The following is a 24,161-nucleotide window of genomic DNA, read 5'->3' as shown; positions in this document are numbered from 1 at the left end:
AACCATACTGCGAAAATTCCGTCCACAGAACCTAATTGGACCCTATGATTCCTTGTGTCATTCACCGGTGCAAGAGAAGACAGAGATTTGGTTTCATCACTTTAACTGACCTAATGACTACGAAACTGAGGTGTGTCCCAACGTTCGTCGGGAGGAGGTGACGAAAAGTAATTTACCAAACAATTTTTATTTAAAAAATGTTAGAGTTGATTACAGAATGGTGGATGCTTGGCCAAGTTTCATTGTCAGGCCATCGTTACTAGAAATTTAGTCCACTGTAGCCGAACAGACAGTTGTACGGATGGATGGCGTTCTAGTAACGAATTAGATAAAATTCTATGAATTCCTTGGATATATAATACAGCTCCACATTTAGAAATTCTGAACTATACACTTTAGGGTGCTTTAAAAGGGCCTGTTCTATTACGCGAGGTAAACTGGATAAAATGGTTGCTTGGTGGAACGATAATTGCAAAGACTCAGGAAGCTAACGAGGCGAATTTTAAAATCTGCTTGTCAAAGAAGTAAGAATGAACAATGACCAAATCTCAAGAACTCACAGCATGTATACAGGAGGCTCGCAAGAAGTTCAAAATGAGGCTCCTTTAGAACATACTATTGGAAATTGAAAAGCGAAAGAGGAACTTTAGGAGTGAGCGGAGTCAGTTAAAAGGGATAAGTTAGCCAAGTTGGACTCTCTTACAAAAACCCGATGAAGCTTTGGCAATGTTCAAAGTTGAAACAGTTCAAACTCTCTTAGAAATACTCTAGCAAGGGGAACAAATGACAGATGTAGGAGGGAGAGAATCATTGCCTTCTGCTTTTTAAAAGTGTTGCAAAAGAAACTGGAAAACTGCGAGAACGGTGGATAGCATTGAAAAAGCAAGAGCTGCTGTACACTCCTTTGAACATTTCAAAGCAATTGATATGGATGGCGTTCTGCGGTAGTCATTGGTCGGTACCCCGGAGCGATGTATAGAAATATTCAACAGGTTGTTGATTTGGTAGACAGTTGGTACCTTAGGTACTGGCTTTCACTAAGTCCAAATAAAATGACAATGGTATTATTTAGAAAGGTGAGGAAAATGAATGATTTTTGTCTGTCAAAAATAGAGGGAATACGCCTTCAATTTTTCGAAGGTGCCCCTTTGGAACAAGCATGTGGTATGTTATGTTAAATTGACACAAGAGTCACATGTCCACATCGTTCAATGGTTACAGCCCTAAGCTGTCGCAGCGGAAGGCCGCGTTTTAAAACTCGCTGGTGGCAGAAAGATTTGTTTCGTGACTGAATGTCGGATACCGACCCAGGTGTGAATGGGTGAGTCAAATCAGGATAATAATCATCGGCGAGGACAATGCAGACCACGTTGCTTCCTTAAGTATACCATTGAGGTCTTAAAGGAAGTGTTCTCTGCTCAGCTCTGCTTTAAGGGGGTCATTCCGTGTGAGGGCCATTTTTTTCGGTTTTTTTTAGAAATTTGTTGTGAAGAACTGGATAAAGATACAAATATGGATTTTTCACAATAGATTTATTGATATCTTGAGTATGCATAATAATTTTTTCACCCTGATCGCATAGTTGGTTATTGAAACACAGGGAAATTTATATACCCATCTCCAAAAAAAGGTGTTTTTCTGCTGCCACGCTAGAGGGCGCTGTGATCATCCTAAAGAAAAAAGTAAACGTCATTTTAACGTACAGACTTAACTACATTCCGCAAACTAGGATTATTAAAAAATATTAAAAGTTAAATTTTTGTTGCTTTGTTAAACTTTTTCTCTGCTATACCTAATCCATAAACCTTAGGTTTATTGAAGAAACTCATGGACAACCTTGGCTTCAATTCTTGTCCTTTCAGGAAAGTGATTCGAACGTTATTCGCACCGATAAATACGAGCTTTATTACGACGATCGACATAAATCTGGCATGTGTCTTATTACGTGTTTAACACTATAATTTCCGAACGACTCAGAACATCAAAAAATCACTTTGCCCATATATATTCTACTCTATATCTAGATACAAAAAAAAATTCGATTCTTCGGATCCGACACACGGGATTACCCCCTTAAAGCCATGATTCAACTGGGTGTTCCCACCAACGATTATTATTATTATAAAAGCCGTAAGTTGGCCTCACTACATTATTGGTGCCGAAGGAAGGACATCTGATACGCACTACTCAATTTGGAGCCCAGAACAACCAATGTGAAAGACATATGCAGAATACTGAAAGAGATATTCTGAAAACTGAATCCTGTTCCTTGATTCTTTCTGGCTCTCTGACCCCCAAAACATTTGCTTGATAGAAAAAATAAAATTAGCCCCAGGAAAAGGGAAAAATATGACGAACAAGGCAATGTGTGGTGAGGTATACTACGGTCAGAGGAAAGCGTGAAGCAGGCTTTTTCTTCAGGACAATGTACAATGGTCTTTCAGGCTGAAGTGCATGCAATTCTAAAAGCAACAATTTAAATATTTAACGAGCATTTGAAGGACAGCCACATCGCAGTCTTCAGCGATAGCTAAGCAGCCTTGAGGGTAATAAGTTGTTTACTCCAAAAATCGTTTAGAAATATAGAGCTCATTTCAACTCTATATCTATGTAAATTCTGATCACTACGGAGGGAAATGGAATTTCGATGCCTTAGCATCGGAGAGTCAGCAGTATTGGTTAATTCTGCTAATATAACCTAGGAATACGCTAACCACAAGAATAAGTTATAGTCATCAACCGGGTAACAACCAACATCCGACCTAGCCCTGCCTTAGAAAGGAACTGCAGACATCTCGATTTTGCCCCGGGTCCACCAATTCGGTATCACTAAATGCTGTCTGCCATTCTAGCCTACGTCATCGCTTCGTCTAAAGTCGGTCTGCTATGTCTTCTTTTCTACCATAGACATTGCCCTTTTAGACTTTCCAAGCTGAATCATCCTTATCCATACGGATTAGGTGACCCGCCAACTTATTCAGCCGGACTTTATCCACAACCAGATGGTCGTGGTGTCGCTAGTATATTTCCTCCTTTTTTAGGCTTCGGGATCTTCTACCCTCATGTTCTCTCCAGCGCCGCCAAGACTTCTCAATTTTTCTCGTTAACAATCTAATTCTCCAAGGCATATGTGAGAACTGGTAGGATTTTCTTATACGGCAAAAGCTTTGACCCTATGGTGAGGGGTTTCGAGCACAAGAGTTTTTATAAGCTTAAGTATTTGGGTGCCAACAACCGGTTTTATCATCGTACCTATTATCGGTTTTGATTATCGACCCTAGGTAGGAGAATTTACCACCGGTATCCAAGCTGCAGTCTCTTATCTTGTTGTTCCCATCAAGGATAAGTAATAGATTTTAAACGCAAATATGGTTTTTTTGAACCAAACAGACATATTTCGAAGTTAATCCTGTCAAAAAGCGGAAAGATTCTGATTGGTCGCAGTTCACTAACTGGCCAAATGTTCAGAATAGCGGATGTTAAAAGATTGTACGAATCCACTTTGTAAAGGACAAATGGAATTCACAAAACACTTGCCATGTAAATGCCTGTGAAGGACGCAACAAGCATCAGATTTTGGAGTTCATGTACTTTACATTCAGCGAAAATTTTATGCGCATAAACGAGTTGGGTATAATTAACTAGACTGGGTTGCCGATTTCATGAAACCGGTATGTTCTGAGTACTGAGAAGCTACACCTCCCCCCACCCGCAAGACACACGCATGGCGTAAACCCCAATAGAGTCCCCGTGTTTTCATACTTGTGATGTACGACTTCAATTTTCCAATGTCCTACCATAGAGTATATTCTAAATTTATTGTTGTCTCAGGCGAGGACACTCTGACGATTCGAGACAGATATAAACTGATGGAAGCTGGGAACCTTCGGGTAACGGTGGTGGTCACTTTTCATACGGTGCTCTCATATAGTAGCAGATTTCTAATAAACGATCCAAGACGATTTAAATCTGTTAATACATCGAGCGAGTTCAATCGAAACAATGCTCCTTAGACATACTAACTGTTCGACGCCTCGACTTTTTGTCCCTTAATACAAATAGGAAAAACGAGATGACCATTCAGTCTGTGGGCGTTGGCTTTGTTGGTGTTTATCTACATTTCAGCACTGTTTGCCTCCTCCAGATTCAGAGCCGGAAAAATGACATTGTCCATTGGATCCCTTCATATTTCTAACCGAGGCAGTAAGAAGGATACCATCGATAACGAGCTGGGGAGAAAAGTATCGGTGACAGATGTAACACTGACGGAGTACCCTTCCGTTATCAAATTTCACTCAGATTTTACCTCAATGGAGTACGTGGCGTTTTGCACCATCGTATGTCTCTCCAATAATAACCATTATGTACCCGCTGTTCTTGCTCAAGATTTCTCAAAATCGCCAAAAAGCGTGAATGGTGTTAACAAGAAAATCAGGAATGGTAATTAGTCAGATCTTCGATGCGTTATGGGATTATTTTAATTATCATTTTTGCGACGGCCAAAAGTACGCAGATACTCCTCCAATCACCATGCTCAGGATGAGTACCCCTGTTCGAAACGTTGACAATTATTTGTTACTTCCACTCAATGACAAAAACTTCAAGCATTTACAAAGGAGTGGAAATAACAACTCAGCAGACTTGCGTTGACTCTCAGGAACAATTCCGCGGGAGACCGCTAAGGCTGGCTCAAGCGGATTGATGGCAAAGAAAATTCCCCTTCTATTCTGAGGAACAACCCCTATCCGTATGCTACGGTAACTTAGTAACTCAGTATTCATTTTCCAACAGTGCACACTACACTGCCCTTCCCGTACACTGCGGGAGCTCTAGCGCGTTGCGTTCACCCCCACTCGCAATCATCAAAACAGCTTTCAATTCCTTACGTTCATCGATCCGTTTCCACGTTCCCCCAGTTAGTCAGATCTTCAACAATCTTTTGTTGTTATTTTGGCACTGCCAGACGACAAACGGATCCTGGAGCCTGTCCATACTGAACTTGGGAGCAGACGCTGCAGTAGCAACACGGAAGTGAATGTAAAGGACTATACGATAATGGTTTCTGTCGAGGAAGATGTCAGCATCACTCATGTTACCCCTGTTGTATTTAGAAGAGAATTCCTAAATCTGCTGCTTACTATGACATGGTGGATCTGATTAGATGCTTCTCGCTCGCCAATTGAAACCCAACTGACTTTGGGCAGGCTTTGCAACCGAACAGTCTATAAACCCTTATCACATGCCTTTTCTCAAAGAGCAAGATGTTGTCAGAGTTAACCTTGATATTCAGACACCCTACCACTATCATAATTTCACGTCAAGGAAACCTCTCCCCAGCTACTTGCAATTGCTTATAGAAAACATCCTCTTCTTCTATAGCGAACATCTTCATTGGCGCGGAGCGCTGTATGATTCTGATGCTCCTTAACCTGGATTGGAATCTGGAAGTTCACGTCAGAAACATCAAAAGAGCGCACCTCGTGCTAGTTGTCACTGACGATTCGACAGCGGAGTTGGATTTGGTACCACTTGGCTTTCCATTATAGAAGAGTGCACTGCCGCAAGGGAAACAGGAATTCTCTCCAGACTCCCAGGATCTCAATTCTTTTGTCCTGCTTACGTCTCCGAAATTCACGCTAAAGCTGGATACGAGTATTTGGAGACCCCGATACCGTCGCATTAGTTGTTACGTGCTCCTTCTTCAGAAACTAACCATGCATCGTCTTCGCTAACCAAAGGTCATAGCCATGAAGTCAGCCCATTCATGGGCGTTGCTGACTTTTTGGTCGCAAAATTGGTTGCTAGGTTACAAATTTCTATCCCTTGAACTCGCGTGTTACCTACCAAAAACAAGGTGTAAGAACTCTTGATCGACGGTTGCAGCAGAAGTAGAACTCCTGGGAACGCTGAATTCCCAATGAGTTTAGTACGGAAAAAGGAAAACAAATCTGAAATAGAAGGCAAAGTTTGTTGTCTAACAGTGTGAACCTTACTCTATACCCTATTGTTGACTTCAAAAACAACGGTAAGAACTTTACCTAGCAGCATCCTTTTTCTTTTAATAGGTGGGTGCACACCTTTCCCATAATCTTATTATATCTTATGCAGCCTGCGTTCGTCGTGCAAGGGTACTGCAATAAGTTTTCTGAAGCGTATCATTGGTTACGTTGCACATGCCTTTCGTCGTTATGAATGTCCTTTATTGGTAGGTCCACTTCGGATTATATAGGCTGGACCATCGAAAATGGCTGCAAACTTTATCAGGGCAGCTGCTATGATCTAGATGATGCCAAACTGAATGCAAAGTTGACTAAAAATATTGATATTGTTAATAGTCCCCTTACGGACGAAGTATATTTTCGCTTGACCCAAGGATCCTATCACTCGTACCGATTCGCAAGCAGCAGAGCGATATATAGAAGGAGCTGAAGGAGCACGATTTGAAGTCTCCTTACACGGCGTCGACGTTATTAACATGCTCAATTTACGCCTGATTCGTAATCAGTGAGAACAGGATAATAATACAGGTGTCCCGATAGCTAACAGGTTAGAGCGCGGCGCTGTTGAAGCGGAGGTCGCGGATCAAATCTGGCGACAAAGGGATTTGTATCGTGACTGAATATCAGTTACCAGTCCACTAAGCTGTGAGTCAAATCAAGATAATAATCACGGACATTAAGCTTGCCCAAAATTTTTCAAAGATGACGGTAAAACTCAGAAAGACGATATCCCCACCACTGAAAGCCAAGATCATTGCCCCTTAACGTTGGCTATTAATTGCTATCCTAAATGCCAAAACAATGCGACGATCGCACTGGTCTCCTGCAGATCAAATGCTGACAATTTTGCGAGAAGAGGGAAGAACTGATCTTTCTTGCATAACTGCCGATCATTACAATAGAATGAAATTAGGATCACGATTCAGGCGACCTACCTAATTCTAAAAGTCACCAAGACTGGTAAACGATTTGTTGATCGTGATACATCACTAGTTACTATCTACAACAAGTTTCTCAACTGGTAGAACTGGTAGAATGCTGTGTGCCGGGCAATGCAACAATCTCAAAGAACGCAGGTGAATTACTTCATAAAAAGAAGCCTCGTAAAGCCAACAAGTTCGGGAATTTGGCATATACCATACATGGGTAAACCCATCTGGTATACTGACAAATACAGGGAAACCCCACCAGGTGCAGAAGTATTACCAGCAAGTCAGCAGGATGAAGCCTTATGCAGGTCCTGCCGAGACAAAGAGAGAAATCTCACTGCGTGGGCATATTAGAATGATGGGTTGAGACTGAACCCAATATTTGTCGAAGTTTCCTCTCTGCGGTAGTCGATGGACAAGTATTGCAATGATCCATGGCTTGGGCCAAACGGTTGCAAGCGGAAAAAGTGGCTGAACAAATTGTATTTATTTGAAGGTTTTGTTTTTATAAACCCATGATTCACGACTTCAAATTTCAATACAATCTACAGTCGTATCCCTGTTGATTAAAAAGTGGAGCCAAAGAGGGACTAAGTTAGAAGGAGGGGGGGTCAAAAAGGCCCTACCTCAATGCCACGAGAGACTAGGTTGATGTTTCCCATGAGGATGTGATCCGTCGTAGAGTTTTCATCCCAAATTTGCCGCGGGTGCGAGTCTTCCTGCTCTGTGCCTGGTCGGGTCGTCACTTTTATTTGTTAGTATCCAAGTTTTAAATCCACGCGAATATGTGGTGACTCGTTGTGTGACTTATCCATGGGCAAGACATAAGTTTTTTTGTAGTCGCGGAAGATGGGCTGACATGTCCAACAGTCGCACGTAAGCGTATCGGTGAGACGATTCAGTAGAGCTGTGAAACAATGTTCACCAGCTGAAATTCTTTAGGGACCTTTCATCATCTAAGATAAGGTGATGTGGAAATTATCAGCTTCAAACCCATCATGTGTGTAAAGCGATAGCAGATGTGAGATTACATTTTACTCAGCACTAGTATGACTCTATCATGGATAATGCCAAATTATGGCTAGAATGGAAAACTGCACCCTGCTCTGCCAGATGAAAAAGGGGCATATATGACGGCAAATATAATTCATCACGGTCGCCCATAACAAGAGCGATTTAAACACTCGAAAACAGTAGGTGGACCTTCAAACCTTGCTAACAAGGGTGATTATAGAAAATACATATCATTATCATCAACGGCGCAACAACCGGTTTCCGGTCTAAGCCTGCCTTAATAAGGAACTCCAGACATCCCGGTTTTTCGCCGGAGTCCACCAATTCGATATCCCTAAAAGCTGTCTGGCGCCCTGACCTACGCCATCGCTCGATCTGAGGCAGGGTCTGCCTCGTCTTCTTTTTCTACCATAGATATTGCCCTTATAGACTTTCCGGACTGGATCATCCTCATCCATACGGATGAAGTGTCCCGCCCACCGTAATCTACTGAGCTAGATTTTATCCACAACCGGACGGTCATGGTATCGCTCATAGATTTCGTCGTTATGTAGGCTACGGAATCATCCATTCTCATGTAGAGGCCAAAAATTCTTCTCTCGAACACGGCCAAGTGTTCGCAATTATTCTTGCTAAGAACCCAATTCTCCGAGGAATACATGAGGACTGGCAAGATCATTGTCTTGTACAGTAAGAGCTTTGACCCTATGGTGAGACGTTTCGAGCGAAATAGGCTGTGTTGGCTGACAACAACCGTGCGCGGATTTCCTCAAAATATAGTGTCCAATAATAAACCTATGCAGTTTCTTATAGGAAATGGTATACTCTGGTTTAAACGGGATACTTCATCCAGTTGCCTAAGCTGTGACTGAGCCCCCTACTAGAACGATTAGGATGCGATCAGATTCATAATCGGATTCCTCCAATGTAAGCTAAGAGAAATGGAGAAAACCAATGAATGAATGAAAGGAAGGCTATAGTGAGCTAACCCCACTTCATAATATAATACTTTAAGTTGACATGTTAGGCAAATTTTCAGGCATTCTAAAATGGAATCCCACCCCTTTATCTTTTGGTCCCTCAGGTTTTCGATATGCACCCCATCACGATCGTTTATTTATGCAAGGTCTGCTCTCGAAACTAATTGAAAAGTTATTCGAAATCTGCTTCAATAACCATCAGACTAGGAAAGTAAATACAAGACTAGCAAAGTATCCTTCGTTGCTATTTAATTTGTGTAAGCACTTACATGAAGAAACCTCCCTCAATTTTCAATTTCGTCACTTTCGGTTAATAAATTTCAGGAATTCAAATCCATTATTAGTTCTGACTGCATAAGCCATGAATGGCCTGCAATAAATAATCACTCCTGAAGGGCCTGTTACGCCAATAATGGTCAGTCAATTGACAGCCCAGTTTATCCTGCAATAGCTCAAGCCAAACGCTCAGTAATCGCTTCCAAATCGGCCAGTTAATACCACACAATGCAAGTCTCAGGATAATTTCAATCAGCTAAAATATCCTTCAATAACACTGTAATGAAAAAAGCTCTAAGCCATGGCTGTTCCCCTATAGATCCTGCATTACACACAGCGAAGTGAACCCTTGCAAGCGGAGCCGATGAACAGATAGAATGCTGAACCCTGGGATTTAGCCTTGCCACAGGATGTGTGTACTGTTTTCGAGCGAACGTATTCATACATAACACAGGGAATTGACGACTTGTTCGCCTTAGCATTTATGGTGCAGCTTTCGTATTCATGGGAATCTGCTGAAATGAAATTTCAAATAGCTCCCGGCGAAGTTCAGCCTCGCCATAATGGAGTCTTATTCGAGACTCCTTTCTAGGCTCACTCTTTTTAGGACGATGGTTCAATTGCATTGTTGCAATGTTGTTTGGAATTGTAATATGCTGAAGCATGTTCGGCCTGAATATTGTAACCGAATTAATTTGGTTTCGCTCGGAGAAATTTGGTAAATGTCGAAATTGAAATGCTGGCAAAGAAAGCCATTGTGGCACCGAATAATTAGCTGAGGTAATGCAACTGCAGCAATGGAACAAGCTTTCAATTAATGGAAATGGATGTCAATTTAACTAAACAGAATAAATGTTTGACCTGAAATAATGTATCCTTCTGGACATGACGATGCACTGTCAATACAATAGAGAGCGAGCATGAAACAAATTGAACACAGAGCTACAAAATTACGAGTAATATCTCGTATTCTTGTGAATCTCTACTACAATCCCTATTTACAGCACAATAGAGCATAAATGCAATGAATACTAAGAAGTAAATCGAATCGAATATTCTACAATATATAGAGTATGTTCATGTCATAAATGAAAAAGTTCATGTCATAAAAATAGCAATAGCCTAATAATTGTGTTCCTTGCTGGCTACATGATTCAAACTTCTCAGTACCCATAAGGATCAATTTTACTATCAGTTTCAAACGGCCAAATTAACCATGGAGCGTCAACTGGGAGGTAAGAAGACTGTTTCGTGCTCTGCTTATTTTTCCTATGACGTAGATGAAGTTCCCAGTGGAATATACATCGGAGCTAACCAATATACCAAAAGTAAGGGCATGGGAGTGATAGCGGGATGTGATGTTAACACCTACTATAAACGCTGGGGAAGTTCCAAAATCAACACGACCAAATCACGATCATTAAAGTATCTGGGAGAAACTAAAGTGCAGATCCTCAACTTGGGTAATGAATGTGGTCAGATGATATGTCAACAACATCACGAACGCACGGACATTGCGGCCTTGCGTGAGAGTGGAGAGTATCAAACGATATCACGTTTTCAAATCACAGGCGCATTAATTTCGTAAGGCCCATGAACACCCATTCACTCCTTTTCAGAATCCACGGAAGACAGATTGAACGACGAATAAAATAAAATTGAGCACCCGAGTTACGACCCTTGGAAGGCTCATCAAATCCATTGTTTGAATTGTAAAAACAACTTAGATGATCGTAATCAGATGAGAGAAGCCTTCGGAGACAGGTGTCTAATCAATACACTAAAGAAGGGTAAAACGCCGTGGTGGAGCTCGGATTTGGTAAGGCAGAGGAGAACGACAAAAATACTCCTTTACCGAACTCTAATGTCTGCCGCTGGCTGAAATCAGTACAAAGAGTTTGAGAAAACTTTGAAGAAGAGCATAGGTTCGGCTAAATGACCATCATAGAGACGCTTTTGTGTAGATACTAACTTTCTTTCGGCACGCTCGAAGTAGAAGCGAGAGACACAAAGAAAGCAGGCAACATAGAAAACTTCTGCTCACAGGCGCATATGACTCTCAACCGCGAGACCGGACTTTAGCATAAAAATTACTATTACTGAAGTGAGTAAAATGAGCATTCAACTCATTCTACAGATACAAGTTTGTGGGCCCGGATGGCATAATTCCTGCTCCCGTAATAGAGGGAATGGATGCCAAGCTAAGGAAACCTGATACGAAAGCAACTGACTTTTTTTTACCAAAACCACCTAAAAGACTCGTGGATTGCTTTATAAGGGAAAACATGCCTACCATAAAGCAAATCCACAGAGGTAGTACTCCTTGTCATCATCATCATCAATGGCGCAACAACCGGTATCCGGTCTAGGCCTGCCTCAATAAGGAACTCCGGACATCCTGGTTTTGCGCCGAGGTCCAACAATTCGATATCCCTAAAAGCTGTCTGGCGTCCTGACCTACGCCATCGCTCCATCTTAGGCAGGTTCTGTCTCGTCTTCTTTTCTCCATGTCCGCTGGGCAAAAATTGAAAAGGCGATGTCCAAAAAGGAATATTCTATAAAGCCACGTTCAGTTCAGTGTATCAGTTACGCCGGTAGAGCTCGCATTTGAGTGGACATTTGCCCTACTAGTACCTAGCACGTAATATATGCATATATTATGTGAGAATATCCACTTTCGCGTGACACTGATATTCAAAGTCTTGAATTTACGCAGAAGCGACAGCTTGGGCCTATTATAAGTTTGTTAGTAATAGTGCGATTTTCATCAAACTTGGCCAATGTTTTTGACAATACTGCTTCAAAATTTCATGATTTCATTTCATGGATGAACTTAAGGGGGTTTTGCCTTCAATTACTAAAAATGATAGTAATATACTATTATTAACTTTATTTGAATAGACATCAGTGTGGAAGGTATTTCGAAGCCTAGGCAACCTGTAGTGGCCGCTTCTTCATTTCCTTCAGATTTTTTGGTTGGGTAGTTTCTGAGAATGGGTCCGTGAAAGAAATGACAACTTCCGACCCCTCACACTCCCACCTTTCGAACAAGTGTGTAGTGATCGCGGCTGCGCGACGGGAGCGGAATTTCATTCGGCTCTTTCTTAATTAATTTGCTTAAACAATGCATTTAATAGTGTGCAATTGCCTTAATGCTCGCCGCAGATTGCACATTATTCAATGCATACGAGCGAATTGATCCTGACAGGAGGCGAATGATTTGCCGCATCTGCAGGCGCATGCGCATGTTGCCGCAACATTGCCGAGTGAGAAAGGCTATGTAGCGGGAATAGAAGCGGTGCACGAACAAAGACAGCGAGGATGTTGCTGGGGAGAAGAGTTTTGGCGGCAGGGGATTTTGGTTTTTGGTGCTGAGTGAGGACGGAGGAAAAAAAAAGGAGCGGTTTTTTTTGGCTTGAGAGGAGGAAGAGGAAAAATTGAATTTGGAAAGTCTTGGAGAGGAGGAAGAGGAAAAATTGAATTTGGAAAGTCTTAGAGAGGAGGAAGAGGAACAAAAGTGAATTTTTAAAGTCTTGGAGAAGAGAAGAGGATCATTAATCCGAAGATGTGAAGGTTTTCGCGAGCGAAAGAAAGGAATTCAATCAAGAAAGCTAACACCATTTCGTGCTAAATCCTAACGCAAGTAATTTTTAAACGAAGATTCCGTGAATAAGTTCAAATCGTTGACAAATCGTTCAATCGTTAACAAATGATAAATGCACAGTGATTTAAGGCAAAAAGTAGAAAAACAATTGAAAAGACAGATAATCGAAATATCAAATGAATGAAGTTAATATTTGGCGGCAGAAGTAAAGTGTCCGAAATCCTCGCGCTGTGTATAAACAAAACAAACTCATAAAACATGAAGTACGAAATTATAGAGAGGAAGTGAATTAACGTTAGTTTTTTTCTAAGGACTATATATTTTGTAATTATTAATATTTTGAATTTAAAAAAAAAATAGGCACCAGAAGCATCAATCCGAGCTCGGAGTGACATCTGGGTAAGTGTTTTGTTTATTTTCTTTTCTTCTTCTTCTTTTTTTTTATGATTTTTATTTTATTTTATTCTTTTCTTATAAGTTTTACCTTTTACTTATCTTCATTCTCCTTTCTTTTTTTTTTGTAATAATTTTTGTTTTAACATGTGTTGAATGCTTGAATAATAATGATTGAATAATCTGAAGTAGTTTGAGGACTTCCTCCCCTTAGTTCCTCCTTACTCCCGCAGAATTCCTATTGTAGGGACATCCTCTAATCGAATAACTGGCCGCAGGATGTCGAGGAAGGGTGGGAACCTCAGAGGCCGCGCCTCGTACAAGATCTGAGGCGGAAGAGACAGCACTCGAGACGGTGATCCGTCGTGGATCCTCCCCTCCTTGATCGCGGCACTCGGGTCCGGAGACTTACGGCTCCACGCGCGCGGTCGAGCCGGTTTTTTTTTTTTATTTTCCAATTTAGCTCGCGTTCTGTTTGTCCATCGATAGGCCGTCGCGAAATTCCTTGTAAAATCGAATTTAAAATCCGGTGCGGACCCACGCATCGGAAAAAGCACGTTGTTTTAAGTAATGAAGCGTGAGGGATCAAAGCGCTCAAAGGGCCCCCCCCACATTCCCGAGCCTGGCTAGCACAGAGGCGTGCAAGAACGTGTCGACCGAACACTTTGATGGAGCTTCAATCTTTGTGGGCGGACCTTCACGGTCAATTTAGCCAAATTGTTTAGATTTTTGGGATAGCTCTGCCCTCTAGGTCGTTATCGGCCACTAAGGATGATCGACCTGATCTCCTACTCCACTCTTACCATTACAAGTGTCAAAACTAAGACCGGCTTCGGAAAGTAGTAGCCGAGACCTTTCAGTTGATGCTCCACATGACTATATTTGGTTAAAAACACCCCCCTTTTGAATATATGGAATGGAATGATGTAACTCACTCTCAATCGTGAGCTGCGAAGCAAATCCTCACTGAGGTTGGACCGATTCGTTGTTTTGTATGCCCTTCGGACAAGCCAATAGTGGGACATCAGTGCACATGCTACCAACTCTGTTCTTAGAGCATTATGTCTGAAAATATTGCACATTGAAGCTAGTAGCACTCAGTTTTTTCTGTGTTAATTCAAATGTAACAAATATTTAAACATTTATCTTGATAAAAAGTGCCCTTTTCATTCACGTGTTTTAAATTCACAACCTAACCTAAAACTTTATAAAAATAATGACCTCTGGCCTTAAATACCGTTCAATAACGGTCTCACTTGGGGTCTTCTTAGACCTGAGTTGCAACTGTTTCAACATATTTACCGTTAACAGGCCAGTCACATCGTTCCGGAGTAACTAATAGGCCGAATTGAACGTGGATGACGGCCTTTAGGCACACTAATGGACATTAATGGTACCTTCAACAATGCTTCATTCGCTACAATTTGACACGGTGAGACAGTGTGGAATCGGAATGGACCAATGGGATCCTTCGCACGTTAGAGACATAATGGTCAGACGGTCTATTGAGACAGGCTGCCCACAGGATTCTCCTTGCTACGGTTTCTGGAAGACACGGAGGTCTTCGCCCAAGCTGTTGCAGACAATCTAACCATAATAATTACCAGCACGTTTACGGACACACTATTTGGCCTCTTGAAACTCTACTGGTAATCAACAGTTGGGGCCTCGGTAATGGGCTCACGGTTAACGCTAGGAAGACTGGACCAGTTAAGTTCACTAGTAATGTCAGATGGAGCAGCTCCACACAACCCACATTATCAGATGCGGAAATCCAGCTGATAAAAACAGTTATATACTTGGAAGAACATCCCGGAGATTGCTCTAGTACTGTTGGACTGCGATAGGCAACATATGGGGACTTTTACCGCAATGGATTCATTGGATGCTTATATCCATAATATTATAAAACCAAAATGCAATAATACATCTCCTAGTGGCCGAGACAGAACTAACAGCTAACAGTAGGAAGCTACTGGTGCAGAATCAAAGACTCAGTTGTTTAAGCGTCACTGGAACAGGAGTAATTCACCGACTGCGGCACTTGAAGCTATCCTAAATCTGCTCCCCATTCATTTGAATGTGAAACATGCCATTGAGACATACAAAGCCGGCCAATCATACGGTTATGCGTTCCTTGGCAAGCATCTGGTGGCTTTGATGACTTCCGATCATATTGTTGCTAAATTCGTCTTCCAAAAGAGATAATCCGTCGTAACTACCAAGAGAGAAGAATGGTCGATAAATGGCCACGGGTTTTTTGGGATTATGGACCTAATGGCTTGGGGAACTGGTTTGAATTCTGGAAAAAAAATTGGACCATATGCCAGGCGGATATATGTGCCATTTTATGTACGACAGAAGACTTTTTACGTCAAAAATCGCGGGGTTGCACCATCAGAATTTGTACCGACTATAGGTCAGGGTTATTAGCGCTAAGTAGAAACAGCATATCAACTCAGTTGGCGTTCCTACTAGTTGCCGTTGAAAGTTAGTAGACTGAACGAAACATTCCTGACGTAGGCTCCAGGACAGGGGTAATGAGGAAGTTAATATTTGGCATTCGGCTATCTACTCTGTCGACTGTCAAATCTACACTGAAGGGTGAAATTGCAAAAATACCCGCAGTCAGATGGGGGAATTTGCCTTCGTGAAAGAAGCAAGGGACCGCTAGAGCGGCATTTTTCTTGTCCCTTAAAAAGTGCAACATGCAAACCCTATTTTATTTCCTTTAGTAAATTCTGTATTCAGAGCTCTGATAAAAAATTATACTTATAAATGGATACTGTAAACTTGCAAGTAGTTCATGACTCTCAAAGCTTTTTGGCAATGCGCTTCAATTTCATCTAAGGGTTTGCTCCCTCCGCCAATTATGCATTCTGATAGCCTAGAAGATCGGGCGACCTGCTTCGCTTTCCATTATTTGTATGTATCAGTAAGAATACAATCGATCTTCACCTATTCAGTCTCATTTTCCAATTAGCTTGTCCAATCGTAGCTTCTAGGAAGGTTAGGAATACTTACATTGTACATCCATGTTGCCTTTGTCAATAACAAGGACAAAATCATTTAGCAATTTAGTTCAGATCAGCAACGTAAATGCAATTGCAGCAAGCACCCATCGGCAGCGACTTGATTGCCTCTTTGCCTTTAGTCAGGTGTTAGCACCATGTTCCCATTCCCGTTCTGTCGAAAATTCCCGCGTCTTGCAGTGCTGTCAGATAGATAGATAAGCTGTACTGAGAATTTTGGACATTCTCAATGAACTACGCCACACTCAAGCAAAAATTCAAGAGGAATTTCGCTGTTCTTTACCGATGGATCAAAGATGGCTCGTGTAGTCAGTGCAGGACTATTATCAGATGCATACAGTGCAGCCGAGTCATACCGCCATTATATTGCAAGTAACATTACCTCTGTCAATTCTGGAACCCTGTCGATGGCGAGGTACTCGTATGACACGAACTCTAAGCGTAATATAGTCATTCTAGTAAATAGGCTACTATAACGCTAGGCTTGACGCACTCTGCACTTCACATTGTAGGAGTTGCGAAGAGGAAGAAAAATCCCCAGACACTTTGTTTGTGATTGCTTGGTTCCAATTAGAGCCGGGCCCTTCTGAGCTGTCACTGATGTCTACCTACCTATCTACATGTTCCTTGAGTATGGCCCATTTGAGACTTGATCCAGGATGAATTTCGAAATCCACGCATTTACCGATACCACAATAAAGTTTGACATGACTGGGGCAAAATGATATCAGCATATCAACTTGATATACCCATTTACGAAGTCTCACCTATAGTTATAATATGGAAAAAGAAAGGACTTTTAAATGGAACGCCTCCATTGGCAATTTAATTTTAATGTCATATTTAAGTCAAATACAAGCCAAAACAAAACAAGGCATGCAGTAGTTCCGTAAGAAATTCAAAGGGATGAAATAATAATAGAAATGAGTAAAGAAAAATAACTCCACTTCAACCGTTTCAAAGCCCCGTTGTTAAAGGAGAATTGATATTCGCCAGGATGGAGGAGAGAAAAGTGTGGGAATTCGTGGCCTTGAGAAGCCCGGGTAGCGCCACTTGGCACATCAGTGCAATAAATCACAGAATGACAAACGGCGGAACTTCTTCGTGAGTTGCACCATGCAATTGAACCCAGTATATCAGTATACCTGATAAGAAGGTTGTCCTAAAGCTGTATGGCTCAAAAGGGTGGAGGAAAAGTGTCGTAATGCCATGGAGAGGGGGGGATGTTCCTGAAGCTGTTGTTGAGAATCAACAGCGGTGGTGCGTAAGTTTGGTTGACCCGGTATGTCCCATATAGGGTTTTATAACAACGATATATTGGCTGAACAGAAGCAGAAATTTAGGGCCCGGTACGGGTAATTGACGGGAATCACATTATGAGTGGAGCACTGCGAGACACTGTCAATCGTAAGACGGTAACATGAGTCCGCCTGCTGTAACTACTTCACTGCAATCTATGGCGATTACTTCATCAGGTCCACCTAGATAATAGATGAAGTGGACTGAGGAAATGAAATGATGCTTCTTTTACGAAATCACAACGAAATGGTATTGAGAACATCTTACTACACGTTGTTCTACCAGAGTCTCGGTAAACTCAAAATACCATCAATTATGGAAATCAAATACAAGCTGTTTAAATGAACTATGCTACCCCAATGTATATTGGAATTCTGAAAATTCCTCGCCTCGAATAATGTAACTCGAGGTATGTTCAGTAGGTGAGGACCATGAGGAACTAGCAAATTTAAAGGAAGCCAAACAATAATGGTTGGAGCTGGGGAATGATCCACCCAACATTCTGAGTCAACTGTGAATGTTTCTGAAAAGTAACGTCGAATTCTCATAAATATTTCGAAAAATTATATGGCTCTAGCTAGCGTGTATTAGGCAAATCAGTCGGCTCATAGTACAAATCAGCTCGTGAGTGGGCCGAGAAATTTCCCTTTCTTCCTTCTGACAGAAAACAGATACCTTCTCCCGAAAAGGGATATACCGACAAAAGACCGAAATTCGACAAGAAATTCCTACGAAAGTAATAACCCCCATTATTGGTGGAAATGCACCTGCAATAAGGATGTGAATTAGGGTGCTTGGAAGATGCCCAATAGAATGAGCATGTACCTACCTATAGTGGTGCACGCATGAGTATACTTATGAGCAAGCCCAAAAAGGCAGCAACAAAGTGCGCAAATGACTTTACAAAGGATACCAAGAAAATAAACCAATCTTGGAGTACGCGAGATATTGACAAGTCAGTGCCAGCGAATGTAAGGAATAGCGACGCAGATTCCTAACGTGGGATAATTAGAGACGCTTATGCTTCGGTGGTGGGAGATCTAGCTACTGTAACTACTGTGATGATCAGTATAACAAACGATCATTTAGAAGAGCAAGATTCTCCATTGGTCCCCACATTTATGAAGAGCATCCCTCACAATTCCAGTGGGCAGCATCTAGATTAAGAAACATGGACGAACATCATTCTGACGCCTATTTTTTCTGGCGATGTAGAATGAAGTGACCAATGGATTGCACCATTTATTTCACTTTGTGATAAAAAAAGGTACTTGGTGAATTCATCAAGGAGAGGAAAAACATTCCCTAGATAATACTGGCTAGGGCAGTTAATATTAGGAAGGCGTATGAGAAAGCTCAGGGAGATGGATCTCAAAGGGGCATGTGAATTTGGAGAAGCCAGCTCTTAAGGAGAACACTTAGAAGTGAGCAGGACCATAAATATTTTGAAATGAGGGCGACAGCAGGGGAGTCAAAATCGGTCGAGATATATACCTCCAAGCAGCAACATTGAAGTAATGTAACAGGTGTCTTGGCTTTCATACACATAACATAACACAGAAATTCAAATGACATGTTCAAAGTATGCAAACAATGCTGCGCTGAGGGTCATATCAGCGTCAGTATTGCACAGTAGACTCGTTGATCAACGAAATGCTGTAGGAGCTAGCTGAGATACCTGAGTATAGAAGGACCCTCAAAGCAAACCGGAAATGAGGTTGATGCAGTGTCAATGTCAGTTGCTGTGAGGCGAGACAGCACTTGATCTTGTAGTCTTTTCGGGGAAAAACCATTAATTTGGCCATTACTATCCGTCGGTATCCCAATGTTGGAGGCGATAAATATATAAGAGATTATGCAGCGTTATCAGCGTAAGAAAACAAGGGAGTCATCGAACGAAGCCGGCTCGCTTATATACAGCTCATGCTGAATGTGAAGAGATGCTTAACCTTCTAGTGATGAATGCGATAATATATAGCCTAAAAATCATACCGAGCGATTCTATTGCATAGTTTTTGAACAATGCAGCGGAACGACGAATATCAGCGGACATATCCTTCATGAAGTATTCGCACAACTGGAGATGGTGCACTATGAAGCATAACGGAAAAACAGAATGACTACTCTTTTTTATTAAGCCACCTTTTCATAACCATTTCCAATTTTAATCAATTCTTCAAGGGGCGTCAAATCCTTCTACCAACAAAAGTGTTCCTTCGAGACTGTGTTAAGATTCATTACCGTAAGGACATGATACAAGCAGTTGTAGATGAGACCATGGAGCTTTATGGTGACATATTTTAGCATAAGACAACATACTAATATTATTGTGGAGCAATTACTTCTATTACTTGTATGCGGCAGTATTTTAAAGGAAAACTGCAAGGAAGGATTAGAAGGAGTATATGAAACATTTTTATTTCTATTCTTATTTCAATTCTAACCAAAGACGAATGAAAGAACAGTACTTGAAAATCGCACGAAATATTATATTAAATAAAAAACAATAGCAAGAAATAAGAAGAAAATATCATGGGATCTGGTAGCATCAAAAGCTGGAGACCATCACAGGCAGGATAACTAAATATGTTTGCAAAATTAATTTTCATTTCAATTTTACTCGAGAATGTCCTCAGAAAACGATCAATATTCGATTAGTGTGAGACTCAGACATCAAGGACAATTTCATCCTCCTTTATCCCAAAAAAGCTCATCACCAGACCAGTAAAACATAGAACGAACTCTACTCGATCTTTCCAATATTTTTTGTCTAATTATCAAAAATAAAAGACGTCTGCCTTTTGTCTTGCGTATAGACAGACTTCAAGCGAAAAGGATTGCCAATGAATCGCCCTCAAATCACTCAACCATTACGACGAGATGAACTCTCTACATTCAACGTCCCCCAAGAAGGACACGAGCATTCTGAATAATTCAATTATCCCACTTGCGAAAATTTCATCTCCTCGTCGATAAGGACTTTCTGCAAAGTGTTTCGGTTCCTTGTCCACTTTCTTCTCACTTTGCGGAAACATAATTGAGAAGAGTAAAAAATTGTCAAGAGTCCTTTGGCAAATTATTACGTAGTTCATTCAGGACAGGATGCACAGAAAGGGATTGAATTAGACAGTATGAACAATGATGGCGGGAGCGGCATTCGAGCAAATGACAAAGTTCGCCTTTACTGGAGTGCTCCTTTCATCGTTGCGGACTAGGGGTTAATTAAATTTGAATTGTATGAAATTCGGGTGGAAGTCGATTGCTCCTTAATTAAACTTATTCATTGGAAGTTGGTTTATTTTGTGAATAAAGAACTATGTGGCGTTTGAATAAGGGGATACTTTGTTGCAGAGTTTTTGCCACCCATTTTCTGGCTTTAGTTCTAGTCATATGGGCAAGAGGTATTGAACAATGACCAATTTTCTAAAAGTGCGGATTTGTAGCAGATATTTGACTTAGTCAAAATATGTTTATGTTTCCAGAATATGCCAAATATGGAAAGATAGGCACCTTAGAGAAGAGAAAAGTTTCAGGCGCTCGCAAACAGTATCTAATAAAAGACCATGAACATGACGTTTAACAAAAAATTGAAGCAGCATTCATAGGACCAACCTCAATGTTATTAAATTTGGAGGTTTGGTGTTGATTACTTCAATTTAATTTGTCGGTAAAATTGATACCTTAGTATAATATAATGTAATGTAATCGATAATGATGGGATGTTCACCACACATTCAGGTTTTGAATTGATATTGTCAGCTATCTTTAAATAAAAGTTCTCCGAGGAATTTCGATTGAATAACTTCATCTTACGGAAAATTATTATACTTCTCGCGAGTCCAACCAGAGAGATTGAGGGAGTTAGGGAAGATTCTCGCACCGTACAGAAAAATGGGGTTTCAGCCAAATGACAACAAAATTACTGGAAGGCATATTCCCCACCGACGATGACTACTGGCGGCGCTTGGCCTATTTGCTAGCAACTGTAAATATTGTAATGAAAGTCGATACTGGCGATGGGTGGAATGATTATTTCGATTAACTCTAACCAATCACATCCCAAAAACCGAAAATGCAAGTGTCGAATCGATATGCTATTCCATGTCTGTGTGCTGATCAATCTGGCGAATGTAGGACGGTCCTTTTGGATTGTTTGATTCTCCTCTCCCCACCCAATATATGTAAGGCACGTAAAATTTGGTATATAACGTGAGAATGGAATAACTGACACTATGCTTGTACAACATTTCAGCTCTCTATCGTACTTTCTCGCAAGTTTCTCTCATATCCACATTCCTGATATGCTCTTTGTGTTTGAAATACTGATCATACTGAGAAACATAGATACACTCAAATTCCAGCAAATATGGAAATATGGAAGTCCGCGAAAATACTTCCTCTAAACATTGGACTCTGGACCTCTTTGATTCTTTATAACAATCACTGGTCTAATAAGTCCGTTCGCAATATTTCCCTCAGTTAGAATTTTTATTCTTCGTATTGAGAAAAGTAGCTTAGACATTGTGTAATGGTACAGATGACGGACTTATAGGACGCTTAATTAAGCTAGTAAGTACTCTGGGGCCTTTCTTGTGGAATGTAATATACAAGGGCATATTTGCCATGCTTGTACAAAGGAATATCAGCATAGCGGCCTTCACCGATTACTTAATCTTGCGGTAGTTATCAAAGACGTCAGGGGTTTAAAGTACACCTGAATGAAATCGCTAGTGCAGAAAAAGCTAGGCTTGAGGAAGTGGGAGAAATCACTGAGCGAGAAAAACAACAAAAGCAATGTTCGAATTGGCAACTATACAATCACCTGGGTTAATTTTTCAATTATTTCAATGTTTTGCTCAATACGAAGCTACAGTCAAGGAACACAATTGGTAACACAGAAGGGCAGTAACGGAGCAGGTCTAAGAGAGATGGCCATTACGGTAGGAGAAGACGCAAAAGTTTCAGTTGATGCACAAACTAAGTCCCTGTATCAAGGAGACGATTGAAAACGACATGAGGAGGTGAGTTATCACCTGACTAAATTCCATGAAAGAATCCAAAGAATGGTCCAATAGAAAATGAGGCAAAGAAGCAGAGTTCAAATATTGTCAAATCATCTTTCGCTCTACTGGGAGGAAAGCTAATGGAACTGGCTGAACCCATAAACGACAAGCACAATGTGCACAAGGTCATTAAAAACATCTTTAGAGTCATTAGGGCTCAATATACTCAATTAAACCGCGCCGCAAATAACGTATCTTTAAAGTAAAAATGGCAAGGAAGTCGAAAAGGAGAGCAGAGAGGAAAAGCTAATCTTCCCGAGATTGGTGTACTCCTCTTCTACTGTTCTGCATCAAGTGCTTGGGTGCAAGGAAGCGAAACCTCATAGAAGTGACATTGATCATAGTCATTAAATTATTTGGCTGTCAGTTTACCCAATTATCGAGAATAACAAAAAACAAACCTCCCCACGACCTGTCATTATTATTTTTAAGCTTAATCAACAGTTTACTTGGCTTTTCGGGTGGCTCAAGTGTTTAGAGTGCTTGGCTGTCCTAGCAGAAGATCGCGGTTCTAATCTCACTGGTGGCAGAGGGATTTGTTATCGTGACTGGATGTCGAATACCAGTCGACTCAGCTGTGAATGGGTACCTGAGCCAAATCAGGGTAATAATCTGACCACATTGCCTCCTGCAGTGTAAGGTACTGTGAAGTGCTCTAACACATTTTATGGCCCTGATCCAATATGGACTGTTGCACCAACGATTATTATTAATGGTATACTTGAGGCCTGTAGCCACAGTCTTAAAGTAAAATGAGGAAAATCGTCGAACCAGTTTTATTTTATATTTTTATTTTCTTTGATGCCTCTTTCCTGTAACCTGAATTCTCATGAAACAAAACCGAAACGAGCAAAAAGATCAAACTTCAGTCACTTCATTATCAAAGATTTTGCATATCCTTCAGTCCAATGCTTGAGACCACATTGGAACCTGAAATACAAAAAAGGATATTGCGCAAAATTGAGTCGAAAGAAAATATCGGCCTTCGATGAAAACGCAGCAAGTTCGAGCCCTGAGTACCGCATTGGAAAAAGAAGATGCACAATAGGTGACATCCTAGGTCAATATCTCTTCTATCTTAGACTTTCAGAATACGCTGCCTTTGGGTTTCCTACTCTTCCTTGGCATCTTCAGGCCACGAAAATTAGAGGACGCCCCTTTTCTCAGAGGTTAAGTCACTTTCTAAATAATTATAAAGAAGAACACAAAAAAACCTAATCACTAATATGTCCTATGGATACATTACCTTACAGTTCAATGAATAAGAATGGATTTAAACCTTTGATATTTTTGGGATGCAAATTCGGTTCGAATCCTAAATTATTAAAATCCCAACGAGCACCTGCCGCTGATACACTGACATGTAGTTCCTCTTGAAAATTGATATTTGTGAAAGTCAGTTACAGATCGGCCTTAAACATCGCAGGAATCATCTTATTATGCTGAGAAACCTTGCAATGTTTCAATAAAATTAATAATTACGCGCTTCCTTTCTAACTATCCATACCCAGTTACAACAGCACAACTATCTCATATTTCCTGGCACGATCCGCTAGACAAAATGCATTTGTA

The 24,161-nt window shown here is 41.0% G+C and overlaps 1 protein-coding gene across 7 annotated transcripts in view; it reads right to left on the bottom strand.

The window, feature by feature from the left end:
• The window catches only part of LOC119648308, a 680,254-nt gene that overhangs the window by 288,733 nt on the left and 367,360 nt on the right, over positions 1 to 24,161 (bottom strand). The window lies entirely within an intron of this gene.

The sequence above is a fragment of the Hermetia illucens genome, chromosome 1 (genome assembly GCF_905115235.1).
Source record: "Hermetia illucens chromosome 1, iHerIll2.2.curated.20191125, whole genome shotgun sequence".
NCBI lineage: Eukaryota > Metazoa > Arthropoda > Insecta > Diptera > Stratiomyidae > Hermetia > Hermetia illucens.
Note: the sequence above shows the minus strand (reverse complement) of the source record. Positions and strands in the feature narration are given on the sequence as shown.